This window comes from Manis pentadactyla, chromosome 12 (genome assembly GCF_030020395.1).
Source record: "Manis pentadactyla isolate mManPen7 chromosome 12, mManPen7.hap1, whole genome shotgun sequence".
NCBI lineage: Eukaryota > Metazoa > Chordata > Mammalia > Pholidota > Manidae > Manis > Manis pentadactyla.
The window spans coordinates 39,841,422-39,858,427 of NC_080030.1; the positions used below are offsets into that span (position 1 = coordinate 39,841,422).

Here is a 17,006-nt window from a genome sequence, read left to right on the forward strand (position 1 = left end):
AGGAAACTGAGGTCCAAAGAGACCCAAGGTTGCAAAATTAATAACTAATGGCCTCTATGATGTCATGATTCTAGACACATTAAACATTTTGAAGGAAAAAGGTGAAAAAATTTTCACCATGTTCCCCTTTCCTACATCTACTGCAGCAAAATAAGTAGGCTCCAAATACTGTTTTCCCCTTGGAAGATGTAATTAAATCATGGGAAGAGAATTATCTTAGCAGGGTTTATCTGATTATTTCTGAATGATACCATACATTCCCCCTTCCTCCTGTTCATCCTCTCAGCAGTGATGAAAGTCAGGGGGAAAAGGCAGGGTCTTTTGAGAAAATGGCATGAAAAGTTCTTCCTTCATGTTCTATTTCTTTCAGTAAAGACACAATGGAAAAATGCCATATTCCATTTGGGGACCTGCCACTGGGACCAGCAAGAATTTAAGGGGCACATGAAGGCTTTCTTTGGCATCAGGTAGAGTTACAAATATATCTGAGGAAGCCAGATAGAAAGTACAATAGGTGTGAAACATATTGCACAAAATAAACAAATATTGCATTTATCACAACCCTGATTCTAAAAATAAAAGAATCGACTGGGAAACCCTTGTGTCTCAGGGCAGGTGGGTTGAAGATTCTATAGACTATCCGAGTACTCACTCTTATCTCCTCTCCATGGATTAGTCTCTAATGTTTGTCTGACTTTCTCCTTCCCTGGGTGGGATTTTATGTCATGTGTGTTACTGATCCACATATAAAAGTCTATTGGAAACCAGCTCCCTATTTATTCAGTACATTTGAGGACTTCTCCTTGCCTAACAAAATACATTTTGATCTTGGATATTTCCTCCCAACCACTAAATATGTACAGTTTCTTTAATTTGATTTTTGGGGGCAACTTAAGCTCATATACCCTTATTTTGACATATTGCATAGAGTTGAATAGCAGATATTCTATTTTCTAGCTCCTCTTAAGTAGAAAAGAGAATAAGGCTTAGATTGAATGAAGAAAATATTAACTTAGAAACAAGAATTACTTCCAGACCAGTCCAGACAGAGGACCCAGTCTCCACAAACATATGTCCCTTAATTGATACAGAAGCATAAGACGCTTTAACCTAAATAACCACTCTGTATTATCTTGATAGGGTATCCACAATTTTCAAATCCATTTTTTCTGCAGACTGGGAAAACTGTTTGCCTGATCACTGCAGAAAATTGAAAAATCCCCTTCTCAGGAGAATTGGTAAGTGGCAGGGTGAAGGGCAATTGGCCTGGTGCCAGGAGAGTGAGGCCGCTCCTCGCTATGATAATCCTATTTAAGCAGCTCCAAGCACACCACCATCTGGTTTTGAAGTGGGTGACTTTAAGATAATGGGTCTTCGATTTGAAGTGTCCCTTAGCTGTACAGGTAAACCTCCAATCTCAAACTCAAGGGCTCATCAGCATAATCAAACACTGGACATGGAGAGCCCTCCAGCACCCTGACAGCCTCGTGTTCCAGTAGTGACAAAATGCTCCTTGGAAAAGGGGGCCTTGCTTTATTTGAGCAGAAGCAATTTACTCTGTTCGCAAGCAACTCATCCTGTCTAGACCACAGGGTTCATCTCAAGTATGCAAGGGAAGAGGAGATCCTCTGCAGTTCATCTGCCAAGGTAGAGACCTCAGGTTCACTCTCACAGTAATTATAATCAACCTCAAGAGGTCCTTTGGGCAACAAAGGATGCTGAGACAGCTGCTTCTTCATTAGCCAAGAAAATTAAATAGAAACTTATCATGAGCAGAGCATCCATTGGCTGACACCAGCTCATCCCCTCGAGGATGGCCAATCTAGATGAATGGAAATGGCTTTCTATCAAGTTGTTCTATCACTCACTGACAGAAGGATGGTAAAATCTCCAACTATGATTTTGTAGGCTCGTCTATTATGCCCTTTAATTCTGTCAATATTTTCTTCATGCATTTTAAGCTCTATTACTAGGCATATAGAGGTTTATGATAGTTATGTGTTCCTGGAGAATAGCCTCTTTTATCTCTGGTGGTATTTATCATTCTGAAGTCTATTTTATCTTCTATTAATATGATCATGCCAGTTTTCTAAAGCATATTGCTCATAGGACATACCCCATTTTTTACCTTTGACCTACCTGAATGTATATTTGAAGGCAATGTATCATTGGGTCTTTTTCTCCAGTTGAACAATTTCTGCCTTTAAATTGAAGTGTTTAGTCCACTTACATTTAATGCTAATTATTGATGTGGTTGGACTTAAATCTGCTACTCTAATTTATTTTCCATTTGTCCCATCTGGGTTTTTTAAGTCTCTGCTTCTCTTTTCTTACCTTTTTCTGGAATAATTACATTCTTTTTAGAACTTAATTCTCATTTCACTTCCACCTTGTTAGCTGTACCTCTCAGTATTTTTTTCAGAAGAGCTAATATGATTTTAGAAAGAACAGAAACAAATGCCCTTGTACTCTCTGCCTCATGATGCGCCATCAATACATTACACTGAGGATCCCACCCCTCACCTTCCCACCGGCTCCCCCCCAAAGTCCTTAACAGCAGGGAAAGGCAATTCTCCTTGCCCACTTAGGAGCCTGTCTGGTACTATGATTCCACATATTAAAAGAATCATAGAAGTTTTTCTTTAAGTTATTTTTTACCAACATTTATAGAATCTAAATCCCTGGATCTTCATGGTCTCCACCCTAAGAATTCAAATTCCTACATTTCTATTTTCTGGCCTCATGCCTCTTCCATGAACTTTCATTCTCTGAAAAAATACACGTAATTTTTACTGAAGTGTAATTGACAGATGATATTCTATGTGTTTTCATGCGTACAACACAGTGATTTGACATTTGTACACACTGTGACCTGATCAGCACAGTAAGTCTAGTTTCTGTCACCACACAGGGTTAATACTGCATTATTGACTATTATCTACCATGCTGTACGCTGTATCCCCATGACTTATTTATTGTATAACTGGAAGTTTGTACCTTTTGATCCCTTTAACTCATTTCACTCCGCAGCCCCTCTCCCCTCTGGCAACCACCACTTTGTTCTCTGTGTCTCTGTAGACAAGGTCCTGAAACAGTGTCAGGCCTGAGAGACCTGAATAAATCTCAGATTTGCAAGGAGCTCCCTCTTGAGGCAGCTTTTATAAAGATGTTGAAACCTGCATATGTGAAATTGATGGTAGCTGTTCCAGCAACAGGAGCTAATAAAATTAATCCAGAGGAGATGCTGGCTAAATTACGGATGCAAATATCTTCTTACTAGAAATAATTCTAACTCCTAAAGACAAGATAACCTGTAGCAGAAAAATACACACAGTGCCTCAGTAAACGCATTCCCTAAATATAAAATAATAAAAAGCCAGAAATACACCAACCACCACAAAGATAGATGTGATTTCAGAGTTCTGGTGCTCTTGTCAGTTTTAGATATTGTTCCTTATCTTGAAGAAAGGCAAGCTCTCCAAAGAAAAGAGATGGTAGGCGTGGGCCTGGGTATGTCACACTGTGCGGCAGGAGAAGACTTCCAAGTCAGAGAGACCAGGGTCTGGACATTGACTCTGCCACTTGGCAGCAATGTGGCTTTGGGGAAGTTTTTAACTTCCTCCTAAGCCACCTGCAAAATGAGGGGGGTATGAAGAGAACTAAGTATAGGACACAGCCAGGCCCTCAGCACAGGGCCCTTGTATCTCATCTGTAATACTCTTCGGTGAGGGCAGGACTCCATTTTTTAAAACTTCCCAGGATGCTTCTTGCATTCTGATTATTGCACACGTTTTACTTTAGCTAAGAAAAAACTTGTTCTACGTTTTTCACCATCATTTGAGACATGATGTGCTAAATTAAAACATTAACAACAGACCTCTTTAAGACAGTCTGCCCTTGAAAATTGAACAAACACATCGGTTTGGTGGAAGAGTCAGTTAAACCACTTGCCTGATTTTCATGGTTCAACTAAACATACTGGCATTGTGCTGGGTCTCTTCCTTAAACTGGGGTGAGGCTGCCTGCTGACATGATGCTAGAGGAGTGGAAGTAGTATATTTCTTTGGGGTTTGCAATGTTGTTCCAAATTCCCTCTAACTCCCAGCCTGGCATTGGAGAGAGGTGACTTATACTCTTGGTAAGCATCGCTGTCAACGGCACGCTGTTGAGAACTTCAGCTCTAAGTCTCCTGTTTGCTTTTGTTTGTTTGTTTACTTGTTTTAAGTCTCCACCTCTGTCCACATAGTCAAAGTGCTACCAAAGCTGGGAAACATGCAGGAAATTCTGTAAGATCTGAACAGTCTTGGAGAAACAAGAACAAAAGGGAGGTGGAGGGATAATGAGCAGTTTCCAACAGATTAAAGGTGGGTGTAGGTGAAACAGCCACGTAGGAGAACTGAGGTAAGGGTAAGAGTGGAGAAAGACCATGCACAAGACAAGACGCAGAGTCAGGAGTGGTCCACAAGGCCCCAGGGAACGGGGGAACTCTGCACACAGCCTGGGCACATCCTCAGGCCAGGCTCCACAACCAGAGAGGTGCCAGCCGGGGACAGCAGGGCATGCTGAGCCTTAGGACAAACACCAAATGTTATCCCAGAGCCTCCATTTTATTTAAAGACTGAGTGGAGCTGTTAGGCAAGAGCCATATAGTTTGATATAGTACAAACCATGACTTGTGCGTTAACACAAGCCTCTATTTCAAAATAGAGTACAAAGTTTGCACACATTTTTATGATCACGCGATTTTGATAAAACAAGGTATTTAAACTGACCACTGCTGTGCCTTTGGCCCTCAGAGGTTGGGGATTTCCTTTTCCTCCTTTGCCATCAAGTGTAGGTGAATGGGGGGAAAAAGAGGCTTTAGGAAAATGCAGTAATCCCGGGAATGGCTCTGTGAAACCTCTTTTAGGCTCACCTTGTTAACCATTCAGTGTCTCTGACATGCAAGTCTTTCCTTGGGGAATGGGTGTGCCTGGAGGACATGCAGAACTTTCCAGAAGGCTCCAGATGTTGCCCCAAGTCAGTGAGCAGAGCTCCTGATGTTTCTCACGACACAGAGCAGGCCACCGTCCCTCCTGCCCAGCCTGGTTCCCCAGGCTTTAACGGTGAAAGACTGCAAGGCATGCCAGGGTGGGCAGGGTGGAGGGGAGCAGCCCACCCAGGGACAGGTGGCCTTTTTTTCCTATTAAAGGGTGAGCTTCCATAGGGGACAGTCTGTGTACTTTCCCACCTTCCTCTTGGGACTTAGAAAGGCCTGGGAAGGTCCCAAAAGCGAAAACAGAAGCCATGTATCGCATTTCCTAATGGCTTCACCATGACATCATTTCAAATCTTGATATGCCCTGGATGGATAACTTAAAAGGGAAGGTGGTAAGTGGAAAGCTTTTAAAATCAGGCACATGCTACTTAAAAGCTCTCAATGTTGGCCTTCGTTTCTGCAACATTGTGTCCACTGTAAGCTGTTCCATTAGGGCTGCTTCTGAGACTCGTGGAAATGTTTGTGGTCTCTTGAGAAGGGATGGTATTGTGCGTATGTGTGTGCGTGTTAAAAGGGGTAAATAGTCTACAGTTCAAAAGTACCTACAGAGAAATCTCAAGTTTTGTTTTTTAAAAACACTAGCTTTCAATAATTACATCTCACATCCTATGAAATAGGAAATATAATTTTCCCCATTTTCTGATAAGAAGACAGCCTCTGCTGATTACTGCTCCTGTCCTTCCTGATGCTGTCTGGCTTATTCCGGTCAGACACCTGTTTAAAGTCAGGGGAAATCTAGTTTGAGTAAAGATCTCAGATCAAGTTCCCGGGTCAATGTATAAGCCGTGAAAAGCATGTTTTATAATGAGGGCATATGTCGGTGCAGAAAGAATCTGGGGTCACAGAAAACATTTGGTCCCCAGTTCTGATCTGTTCCTATCATGTAGTGTCCTGGTGGCCTGGCCAAATGGATGACACGCAGAAGCCGAGGGCACCAGGCGGGCTGGAGAACAGCAGCAGGGCCACAACTGCCCCATGGAGGTTGAACACAATGCAGAGCATCTGCTGGCTGGCTGGCTGACTGGTGCCTGAGGGTCTCAGGGGTGGGCTGGGCACCATCCCCCGATGCTGCCGGAGCTGCTGCAGCCAAGAGTCAGATCTAGAAGCTCCCAGCCCATGCCTTGAGCCTGCAGGACGCATGAGCCTCCTGGGGCCACCCAATGGCTGACATGTCCCACCTGCAGGTTTTCAGAGTGGAAACCCACCCTCTCCTCACACTGCTTTGCAGTTTTCCCTTGGTGATCCTCACAGGACATACAGCATCTGTAGGGTCTCCCCCGCCATGCCCAGCCTGCCTTACTCCTGCCCTTTCCTGTCTGTCTGTCCTGGATATTACAGGGGATCTGGCCGGTTCCTAGGGAAACAGCAGCTCCCGTTGCCTTCCATCTCGGGGCTCCTGCGCTGTGCGTGGCTCTCTCTCCACGCCTCCTTGGATGAGCCCTGACGAGGGCTCCCATCTCCACCTCCCACCTATGTCACCCTGAGACCCCTCCCTCTCATGCCCCTGGCTCTTCAAGACCCATCAGGCCACTGCCAGGCCCCTCCTCTGACTACTTGCTCCACGAGGAATACGGTGCCTCATCTCTCCCGTCGGAAACCCGTGAGCTGCCTTTGACTCTTCCCTCCTGACAGCCCCACACCTGAAGGGCGACTGCGGCTCTCTGCCAAACCAGCGCCCTCCACTCTCCTCTCTACCTCTCTGATCTTGGCACTGTCCCCTGACTGGGAGCCCAGGAGGGAGGCCCCAGGCCTGGAGTCCCCACCTCATGCTCGGCCCCCTGCACAGCAGCAGACGGTGTGAGATTACGATGACATCTTCCCACTTGGCACACAGATGAGTGCGACTGGCCTCAGCCGCCATGTCACCTATTTAGGAGAGTTTTACCTTGGCAGCACTTTTTATTCCCTGTCACCCAAATTCTCTCTTCAGACTCTTGCTTTCATCATTGCACTTAATACAACTGAAATCATTTTAGCTATTTTTTGTGAGCTTCTTAGAACATACAAACATGCGTGTCGCTTGTGCATCCGAACATATGTCCTATGTGGACAAGATACGTGTTTGTTCATGACTATTGCAGGGCTCCAATAAATATTCACTCAAGGTTGAATAAAAACCCATCATTGCATAGGAGAGCCATGATCTCGGTGACCTCTGTCTGTGAGCCCACTGCTGCAAGAGGCTGCCCTCTGCGGAGGTCAGTCCCCCCACTCACCCTCTTTCCTTCTTTAGGGGACTCGTTTTAGTGAGAAACCATCTGGCATTTAGCCCAAGGAATTTCATTCTGGTTTTGTGGGAACATTTATAAGCTGGTGAGTTCATTTAGATTTTTACTGAAGTCGTCTGGGGGACTGGCACTCTCACTGAGTCACGTCCTGCAAATTTGAGGAGCCTGCCCTGCACATGGTCCCCAGGCCACAATAAAGGTATGGACAAGGAGGGGCCAGGTCTGGCTTGGGAGGTGGGCTCTCGATTACTTTAATAACACTGAGTTGTTATTAGAAACTGCACCAGTCTTCCCCACACCAGCACGTTGTTTCTCTAAAGATGGTGGAACTTCTTAAATCAAAGTTGGCAGGAGGCAACTGCAGGAAGGCCCAGTGAGCGGGACAGGAAAACGTCCCAGGCTGGCAGCTGCCTCCACTGCCAACTCCCATTATCCCAGGATGGTGACAGAGGCCATTTATATCCCCCTCGCTCCCACTACTCGATTTCTACACAGTTCTCTGCATACAAGGATAAATAGATACAAGAAGAAAATAGGGAATTTCAATCTATAACTCTTTTTTTATGTGACTAAAAGCAGGGTTTTCATTCAACCTTCTCCGAGGATCAGAAATACATCCTCTTCCTCAGTGCCTGACAGGCTAACAGGCTTTGTTGGGTGAAAGTGGAGGCATGACCCTGGAATTCCAGGGGAGACAGTGTATCTGCTGCTCAGGTACATGCACCACATGCCCACTCACTTCCTCACAGCTCTCTGCAGAAATGGCAGCGACACAGAGACACTGCCTTTGCTCGACATTGCATGTAAACATTCTGATGGTTGCTTCAAAAGCGAGCGGTTATTTCTCCCACCATCAATCAGTCTTGTCACAGTCTTGGAAACATATGGCTGGGATTAGTCTGGCTTGAATGAAAAGATCGTGACTACCTCTTGGCTGGCATGTTCCTAAGATATTCAGACAATGGCTTGAAACAGTCCCTCCTGATTCCCTAAAGGCTTGTCCTCGAGAGGCCCTGGTGGGGCCTGGTGTGCCTGTGCAATTGGGTCCCTCTCCCCACCCTGCTGAAGCTGGGGGCCCTCATAAGCTAGGCAGCACCTGTCCCTTCTGTCCAATGCCCCTGCGTTGGGCCCAGAGGCTTCCAAAGTCATAACAGTAAGGTACCTTAAGCTCCCATGCCAGCCGTCATTCTAGCCCCTCAAAGCTCCTACATGCAAATTTAAAAACCTTCAAAGGGGAGATTAATGTTGTTGGTTCTGCCCCAAAGATTCCCAGTCAGGCGGGGCAGGGACAGGGTACCGGAGGCTGTCAATTAGAAAGAGGCAGTTGGTCACTTGCCTTCCCACTTTTGTCACACAGTGTATGTTGGTTAAATATTCGAGCTACATGTTAGACACCTTGTACCACTGAAATCCAGACCTGCTATTTAAAAAAAAAAAGATTATCCTTGATTCTTACTTCTTTCTAATGTTACTCTCATTATTGTAAAAATGGAATTTGAAAGCAACGATGAAAAAATTCAGGGAAATAGATTTGATAAAAAGAAATTCATTTCCTGAGACTCTGATAAGACATTTTCCTCCACTGGAAAGCTTTCTCTACTGCAGCCCTTTTCTAGTTCAATTACAGTCAATAATTCACTTCTTCATCAAATACTTATCTAGTCCTTACTGGGTGTAAAGAGCACTGTGTGGAAAACAAAGATGAGACTCGTATTTTGTCCTTATGAGTTCCACAGTCTGTTCAAGGGGAGAAGCCATAGAGGGACTGGGGAAATGAGGACCTTCTGACCACAGACACAGCCAGGAGCAGCCACCCTTCAGGCACCCCCTCACTGCACTCTCACCGCCGCAATCACTGACCAACATCTTTTGTTGTAGGCCGAGAGCTTCACGTGGATCAAACTTATTTATCTCCATTTCAGAGATGTGAAAACAGGCTTGCAGAGATTAAATCGCCTGATCATGGCCACAGAGCTAGTCAGTGGTAGCGATGGGAATGAGAATACATCTGGATGACTCCAAAGCCAGAAGAACCCTTACTAACCCACTCAGAAACATGCAAGGTGCCAACAGCCGTCTCAGAAATGCATGTGACTCATATGGTTTCACTGCCTCCAGCTCAGCTCAGCGGCTTCACCAAGCAGACCTCTAAATGATGCATTTAAGATGTTCTGGGGACAATGGAAAGAAAACCGACATACCAAAACCATGGAAACTGACTTGATCATGTCAAATGGCAGACTTCACTCATTTTTCCACTAATTTTTTCAATTAATCAGCCATGGCTTACTTCCTACATCCTTCTGATCTCTACTCAGACGAGTGTCACTTCATCAATGACTTTGACCCATGAAGTACTGACCGTGGCCTCCCCGACCCCTTTTCCATTCTACCCTCCTTCCGCTGCTTCATTCACCTGGTAGCACCTATAACCACCCGAGACATCATATTAATGTCACTGTCCATCCTTCCCACTAGACTAAAAGCTTCCTGAAATCAGGGACTTTGTTCTGTACATTGTATTTCTGGTACTAGACACCACTTTGCTTTGTCCATATTAGATGCGACCTATTAAATGAATGGATATATTTGTTGAAATCTTAAAATGAAACAAATGCTACCCTACAGGCTCAGAAGACATAGTGACAAGTATGACTTTCCTGCCCCTTGGTGCTCAGACCATCAGTTCCTATAACATCTGTGCAGGGCCTCTGCCCTCACCCCTTGAGTGAGTTACTATTCCCTGCTATTGCTCTGTAATCCCATCCACTCCTGTCCATAGTCAAAGCTCAGCTCAAATGCCAGCTCTGCCACGCATCTGTCTCCATTCTGCCTCTGTCTTCTCTCTGTAGCACATCACTTTCTTGATCCTCTATCAAATCGCTGATTCCACTGTGCCCTGGAGTTTTGTTAGTCCTCCCAGCTATCCGCAGCACAAGATCTCTGTGCCTAATTCAACTTTTTATTCTCTTACACAGCAAGCAGAGTTTTTTGCTTAGAGGGAACTTAACACATGTTCCTAGACAGAATGAGATACAGAGAGAGCACATGGTACCAGCTTCCGTGGGGGACAGGTCAGCAAGCCAAGCTTTGAGAAACAGGCAGAATGCTCCTAGTCGAACATTCACAGTCTGAAGAAATAGTTACTTAACCAATCATTTTTAAATCTTGTCTTTTTTTCTAGAAACCTTCAAAATGATCAGTCAATGTGGCCTAAAGGGGAAAACAGTATTTTTTATGTGATTAAGAGTCCAGATTACAAATCAAAAGCTGAACTGACATTCTAAGACTCCTGGCATTTATTTAAGCCAAGATACCAAATGATGGGAGTATATTTAAGACTAAGTATCAAATACTCTCTGATTAAACCTAAATTCCCTTGATGTTGGCACTAACTGCCTGACACAACAGTAGCTGCAAAGGATTGAACGCACGCTTTGCGCTGTGAGCTTGCCAGACAGCTCAGTGCTTGTGGCTCTCCAGGAACCATGTGGAGGGTGTGTTCCTTCCATCACTGCCTCGTAGGACTGTCCAAGTGGTAAAGGAGACACTCCTATGAATAGGGAGAGCTCTGTGAACTGGCACTATTCCATTGGTGTAAGGGATGATGATGTTGGTGGTGACAAATTTACTATGACCAGGGACACATGTGGTTCACTGAGGAAGTGCCACATCCATGCAGCTGAAACTAAGTCTCTAAGTCACTCACACAATTTATTTCTCTGATTTGGACTTTCAAACTGAGCGCTAGTAGGATCATTTGAAGCAACTAAAGACAATAATGAATAATGCTAGATTCCATTGTAATGTAGGGTGTCAAAGAGATGCTCAGATTGTTTTCAAATGGCTTAAGCACACAAGAAGAAGTCTGGCAGGTGCTAGAGAGAAATTTTGAAGAGCAGGCCACAAAGGTACCCCTGAAACCAAAGTCTGAGATGTGCTCTGCAGGAAAGCAGCTCAGTGCGCTGAGATGATGTGCAGGGAGGAGCCGACCCGGAAGGAGGAGCTCAGGCAGCGCCCCAGGAGGGAGTTACACTGGAGCTGAGATCTGAAGAATGAGTAGGAGTTGGCCCAGTGAAGGAAGGGGTGGGGGTGGGGACCTTAGAGAAAGACGTGAGACCTGAAAAAAATATACTGTCCCCAAGATATGGAAGGAAAACTGCAAAGGTGAAATCACTGTTTAACAAAATGCAAATAAAACAAAACCCAATGTCAACTTTATTGCTGGGATTTAGAAGTCATAAATATTTTACCGTATTTTTTTAATACTACTAGAGTACTCTATAAAAGTTCGGAAGACCTTGGTTTGTAAGACTTCTCAAGCGCACAGAAGTTTGCTGAGAAGTCATGCGCGCTCAAAGGAGTCACTTGTGGTCAAATAATACCAAATGCTGAAATACGAAAACCTTTAAAATATTTTTGCACCAAAAGATATTGACTGAGGCAGGTGAGTGCATTTTAATATGTTTGCATGGCACGAGCTGGGAGCCTTCAAAATAAAAAGTTGGGCTCCCAACACCTCACAAAGCACTCTTGGTCTGGCACCTTCACAGGACCGAGAGAACAGCAGCGCGGCCTGGGTTCGGGGCCAAGAGCTGTGGGGAAGGGAAGGCTGGAGGGGTGGGCGGGGCCAGATCGCCGCAGGTCTGTGCAGTCACGTTAGGGGTCTGGGTTTTATTCTTAAGAGCAATGGGAACAGGTGTGGGCGGGGAGGTTTCTCCGTGTGTGATGTTTCTGTGTTTGCACAATTGATTTACATCTTGGAATGATCACTCTGTGGTGTGGAAAGGAAGTTGAAGGAGGTAAGCATGGAGGCAGGAGGCCCATTAGGAAGGTACCATCATAATTCAGGCAAGAGATGAAATAATTCAGGTAAGAGACGATGGGTGTTTGGATCACGAAACATGATGGAGACCAGGGGGAAAACACGGATTTAGGATCTCTTGGTCTTTCACAGGTTAACTTCTTGGTCCTGAGCTTGGACCCTTACATGGAATTCTGTTCCATAGCCAAGAGCGTCCGAGCATTCAAGTGACATTTTAGAGTACTTCATATTCTACCCAGAGCTGGCATGCAGCACTGGCAGAACCCAAGGAAGATACAGAAAAATACATTAGGACATAGTTCAGGTTTGAGCTCACGGTGTGTAGGGGGTTGAATGTGGCCCAAAGAGAGATGTCCACTTCCTAACCTCTGAAACCTGTGAATGTGATCTTATTTGGAAAAAGGGTCTTCGCAGGTGTACTTAAGGATATGTAGAAAGGATTATCCTGGAATACCTGTGAGTCCCTAATTCTAATGACAAGTGTCCTCAAAAGAGAGGGAAGGGGAGGACAGGAGGCGGCCTGTGCAGACAGAGGAAGCCCTGCAGCTAACACATGGCACAGGCAGAGCAGAACACGGAAAGGGGTGCTCCCAGAGGGCCCCTTATCTTTGCTTAGTCCTCGCACACCAGAGGCCCCCCTAACGTGAGCCTGGGCACTGGGGCCCTGAGATTCCCAGCCCTGCCTTGGAGAAGACACTCTGTGGCCCTCTAAAGCCCAGGTCACGCTACTAGGGGGCGAGGTAGGAAGTGCAAGGACTTAGAAGGAGGTGAATAGAGCCCGTCTGGAGGTAGAACCTGAGTGGGCAGCAACAGGGAGCCGAGAGAGGATGCGGGGAGGCTGAGGACACCGGCAAAGCCCTGGGTAAGCTTGAAGGGAATCTCCTGGACAAGCCTGAAAAGGAATGCCCTTAACCTCCTCATCTTCCCAATACCTTCTCCTCCATCTCACCATCCCTTCAAACCCTGGGCATAGGTGAGCAGGGTCCCTGCTCCTCAGTATCCTTGTCCTTCCAGGCTGGGGGGGAATGGCTGGACTCCTGGTCTCTCCTGGGGCCGCTGAGCACACTTGTGCAAGTTGCATACTGCCCAAGAGCACCTGTGAGGGGGTGAGTGGGTACTGCTACCCAGCTGTGCTCCTCTCACTAAGCGGGGCACCCCTGGGTACAGGTGCCCCTTTGGTAATTTACACAGAGGCGCAGGCTGTACTGGCAGTAGTCCTGCCATCTCTGGGCTCGGCCTGGCCATGGTTCCCAGCACCACACTGCCATGGGGTCCCACTGGTCTCCAGCAGCGGGAAATTCTCTGCCTCTATAAGGAAACCGTGCCCTGGATCAGTCTGTCTCTCCCTTCTCCTCCCTGCCGTGTCCCCACATGGCACGTGGCCCCATTTCCTGTCAGTCAGCCTCTTGTGCCAACATTGCTAGAGCAGCTATGAAACTTTCCACTCCTGTGGAAATACTACTTCCTGGAGTGCAAACTTCCTCAAAATAAAAAATAAGTGCACGTCAAAGGCACTATCTAGGCTTTGCCACATGAAGGGATTGGCCAGAGCAGTTTACCTAGAAAGCTTGCTAATAGTTGTTTTGGAAAAATAAAGGTTAGTCCCCTTTTACTCAGTAAATGTCTGTGCTTAGAATCATTTATAGCAAAAACGTATTCTACCCTTACTTAGGTAATTAAAACACAAGTCAAGAAAAGTTTGCGGTTAATCTCCTAACATAGTAGCTAAGGTAAAAGGCAAATGAAAAGCAATCCTTCACGATCTTTAATTTTCATCAGAGATTTATAACTTGAATGATCAGGCCTGATTCATTCCTAGCACAGTTAATAATGTTAACTATAAAGTGACTGAAGGGCCCCCACCCATAAGATGGCGAAATTCCTGCTTCTCTTCTGGGTCCTCGGTTCCCGCCGGCGCCACCTGAACCCCAATCACCCCTCGCCCCCCTAATCCCAGCACCTAGCCAATAGCCACCAGCCCCGTAGAAGTAACACCACAATCACCCCATGCCCCTTCCTATATAACCCAGCACCTTTCCCTAATAAAGCGGAATTCTCTGGTGAATTGCTGCTGTGTGTCGCTCCTTTCCTTTCATTGGTGCCGAAACCCGGGAGACGGGACACCCCAACTGGGCCCCGTCTTCCCCCGACACCAGCAGCAGCTTGCCCTCGTCCTCTTTATCCAGCGCTGGCTCCTCACACTCACCACTCCTCTTTGGCCTTTGGGTAAGTTTTCCCCCGGAGTGGGCCGCCCTTCCCCGACGAGGAGGGAACTCTCCCCACCTCAGGCCTTCACAGCTGGGGCAGACCCCCAGGCCCCTCCTCCAACAGCCATAAACGAGGGGACTCCTTGGGGATGAGAACGCTCCCTCCCCCCCCCTTCCGCCGAAAATTCCTTCCGCCGAAAACTCCTAGTACTAGGTACCTCGGACTCCGGCACTCTGCCTTCTTAGAGGAGTCTGGGAGACAACCCACACTTCCTAAGAAATTCCAACTCATATACGAGTTTCCGCAGACCCCCAAGGATCACCAGGGACGCCCTTTGTCTCCTTGCCGTCTGCTCCCAGTCCGAGGGTCTCCGTTCGTCTTCCCCTGTTTGTCTCCTTCTCTGTCCTTTAGCCATGGGAGCCTCCTCATCCCTCCCTGGAAGTTCACCTCTTGAATGCCTGCTCAAGCATCTAGCCACCCTCTCCCTGACGCCTGATATAAAACCAAAACTTCTCCGCAAATACTGCTCCCAAGATTGGCCGACATGCCCCCTAGACAATAACAACCAATGGCCCGCAGGGGGAGCTCTTGATCCTAACATCACTCGTGATCCTTTAACTACTGCCAGCGCCTGAAAAACTGGAAGGAGATTCCCTGTACCGAAGCTTTCCGCCTCCTCCTCCTGCCTCCCTCGCCGCCGCCGCCTCCCCCTCCCCCCGCCTCCCCCCAAGTTCTCCTAGCCTGCAAGCCGTCTCCCCCGCAGAAGCCTCCCGCCCACTCCCTTCCCCCTCCTCTCCCACAACAGCCCCTCCCCCTTCCTCCACCACCATCTCCTCCCCCACCTCACCCCCCTGCAGATCAAGCCTGAGCCTTTCAGCCCCCCTCTAACTAAGTCCTAGGAGCCTCCTCCGTCTTTGCCCCCATCACCTGTTTCTCCCCCACAGACTGAGCCTGAACCCTTCAGTCCCCCACCACCGTGGGTCTCCGCTCTTGAGATATCTTCACCTGCTGCTTAATAGCAGGTCTGAAAAAGGCAGCTCGTAGTCAATTTTCAAAAGTTAGAACAGGGCCCTGCTACCCCACAGACTGAGATCCTAACAGTGGCCTTTAAAGTCTTCCATAACCAGGAGGAGGAGAAAGAACACCATAAACAAAAGGCTGATCAGGCCAATTTCCAAATGTTGGCCCAGCTGATAAAACCACAACCTGGGCGCCCTTCTACAAACAAGCCCCCCCCAGGAGCTTGTTTCAAGTATGGAAAAGAGGGACATTGGTCAAGGGCGTGCCCCTCCCCCAGACCTCCTACCACCCCATGCCCCAGATGCCACAAAAAGGGCCACTGGGGGTCTGATTGCCCAGCCACCCGAAGGGGAGGCTGGATGAACAACCCCCATCCTAAGCCCGCCGTAGTGGGGCTGGCAGAAGAAGATTGACGGGGCCCGGGGGCTTCTCGCCCGACCATTTCCATCACCAAACAGGAGCCCAGGGTTACTTTAATAGTAGACGGTCACCCCATCTCCTTCCTCCTAGATACGGGAGCCACCTTCTCAGTCTTGCGAGAATACCGGGGCCCTGCCACGCCTGCCATTACTCCTGTAGTCGGGGTAGGAGGTAAGCAGATTTTCCCATTAAACCCCCCCCCCCTTTTATGCACAATCCAAGACAATCCCATACCTTTCTCCCACTCCTTCCTGGTTATGCCCCAGTGTCCCATCCCCTTACTAGGACGGGACATCCTTTCTCTCCTCCATGTTTCCATAACTATATCCACTCCCACAGCCCCCAGTACTCCCTTTCTAATGGCCCTCATAGCCGATGACCCCCCTCTACCAAATGAAAGCTCCAGTTCTGCCCTCATACACCCTGTAAATCCCAAAGTTTGGGACATTACAAGCCCCTCCTGCCTCTATCAAATTACGTGACCCCTCTCAGTATATCTGTCAGGCCCAATACCCCCTAACCACTTCAGCCCTCATAGGCCTCCAACCATCATTCAAGATCTTTTAAAGAAAAATTACCTCAGACCCACTCACTCCCCGTTTAATACCCCCATATTAGCTGTTAAAAAACCAACGGATCTTTCCGCCTTGTCCAAGACCTTCGCCTCGTCAACATGGCCGTCGTCCCTATCCATCCCTTAGTCCCAAATCCATACACCCTTTTATCGCAGATCCCTGCCTCGGCCTCCCACTTCTCAGTCCTAGATCTCAAGGACGCATTTTTTTCTATCCTTCTGGACCCCTCCTCCCAAGATTTTTTCACCTTCACCTGGACGGACCCATACACAAGACATTCTGAACAACTCACTTGGACAGTTTTGCCTCAAGGCTTCCGAGATAGTCCCCATATTTTTGGACAGGTCCTAGCTCAGAACCTCAAACAGTTTCATCATGATCACTCTGAGTCCACCTTATTACAATACGTGGACGATCTTCTACTCTGCAGTCCCTCGTGGGAACAGTCTCAACTTGACACTGCCTCCCTACTTAACCTTCTAGCTTCCAGAGGTTACCGGGTATCCCCTGTCAAAGCTCAAATCTCTTCCCCTTCTGTCACTTACCTCGGATTTCTTTTATCTCAACAAAGAAAGTCCATTACCTTAGACAGAAAATGGCTCCTCTCTGACCTGCCCGTTCCCAAAACCAAGACAGAAATCCTTTCCTTTCTAGGCCTGGCTGGGTATTTTAGAGCGTGGATCCCTAACTTC

The 17,006-nt window shown here is 47.2% G+C and overlaps 1 protein-coding gene across 7 annotated transcripts in view; it reads right to left on the minus strand.

Moving 5' to 3' along the window:
• Positions 1-17,006, minus strand: part of SCAF8 (SR-related CTD associated factor 8) — a 196,476-nt gene that overhangs the window by 29,831 nt on the left and 149,639 nt on the right. The gene's annotated exons all lie outside the window — the stretch shown is intronic.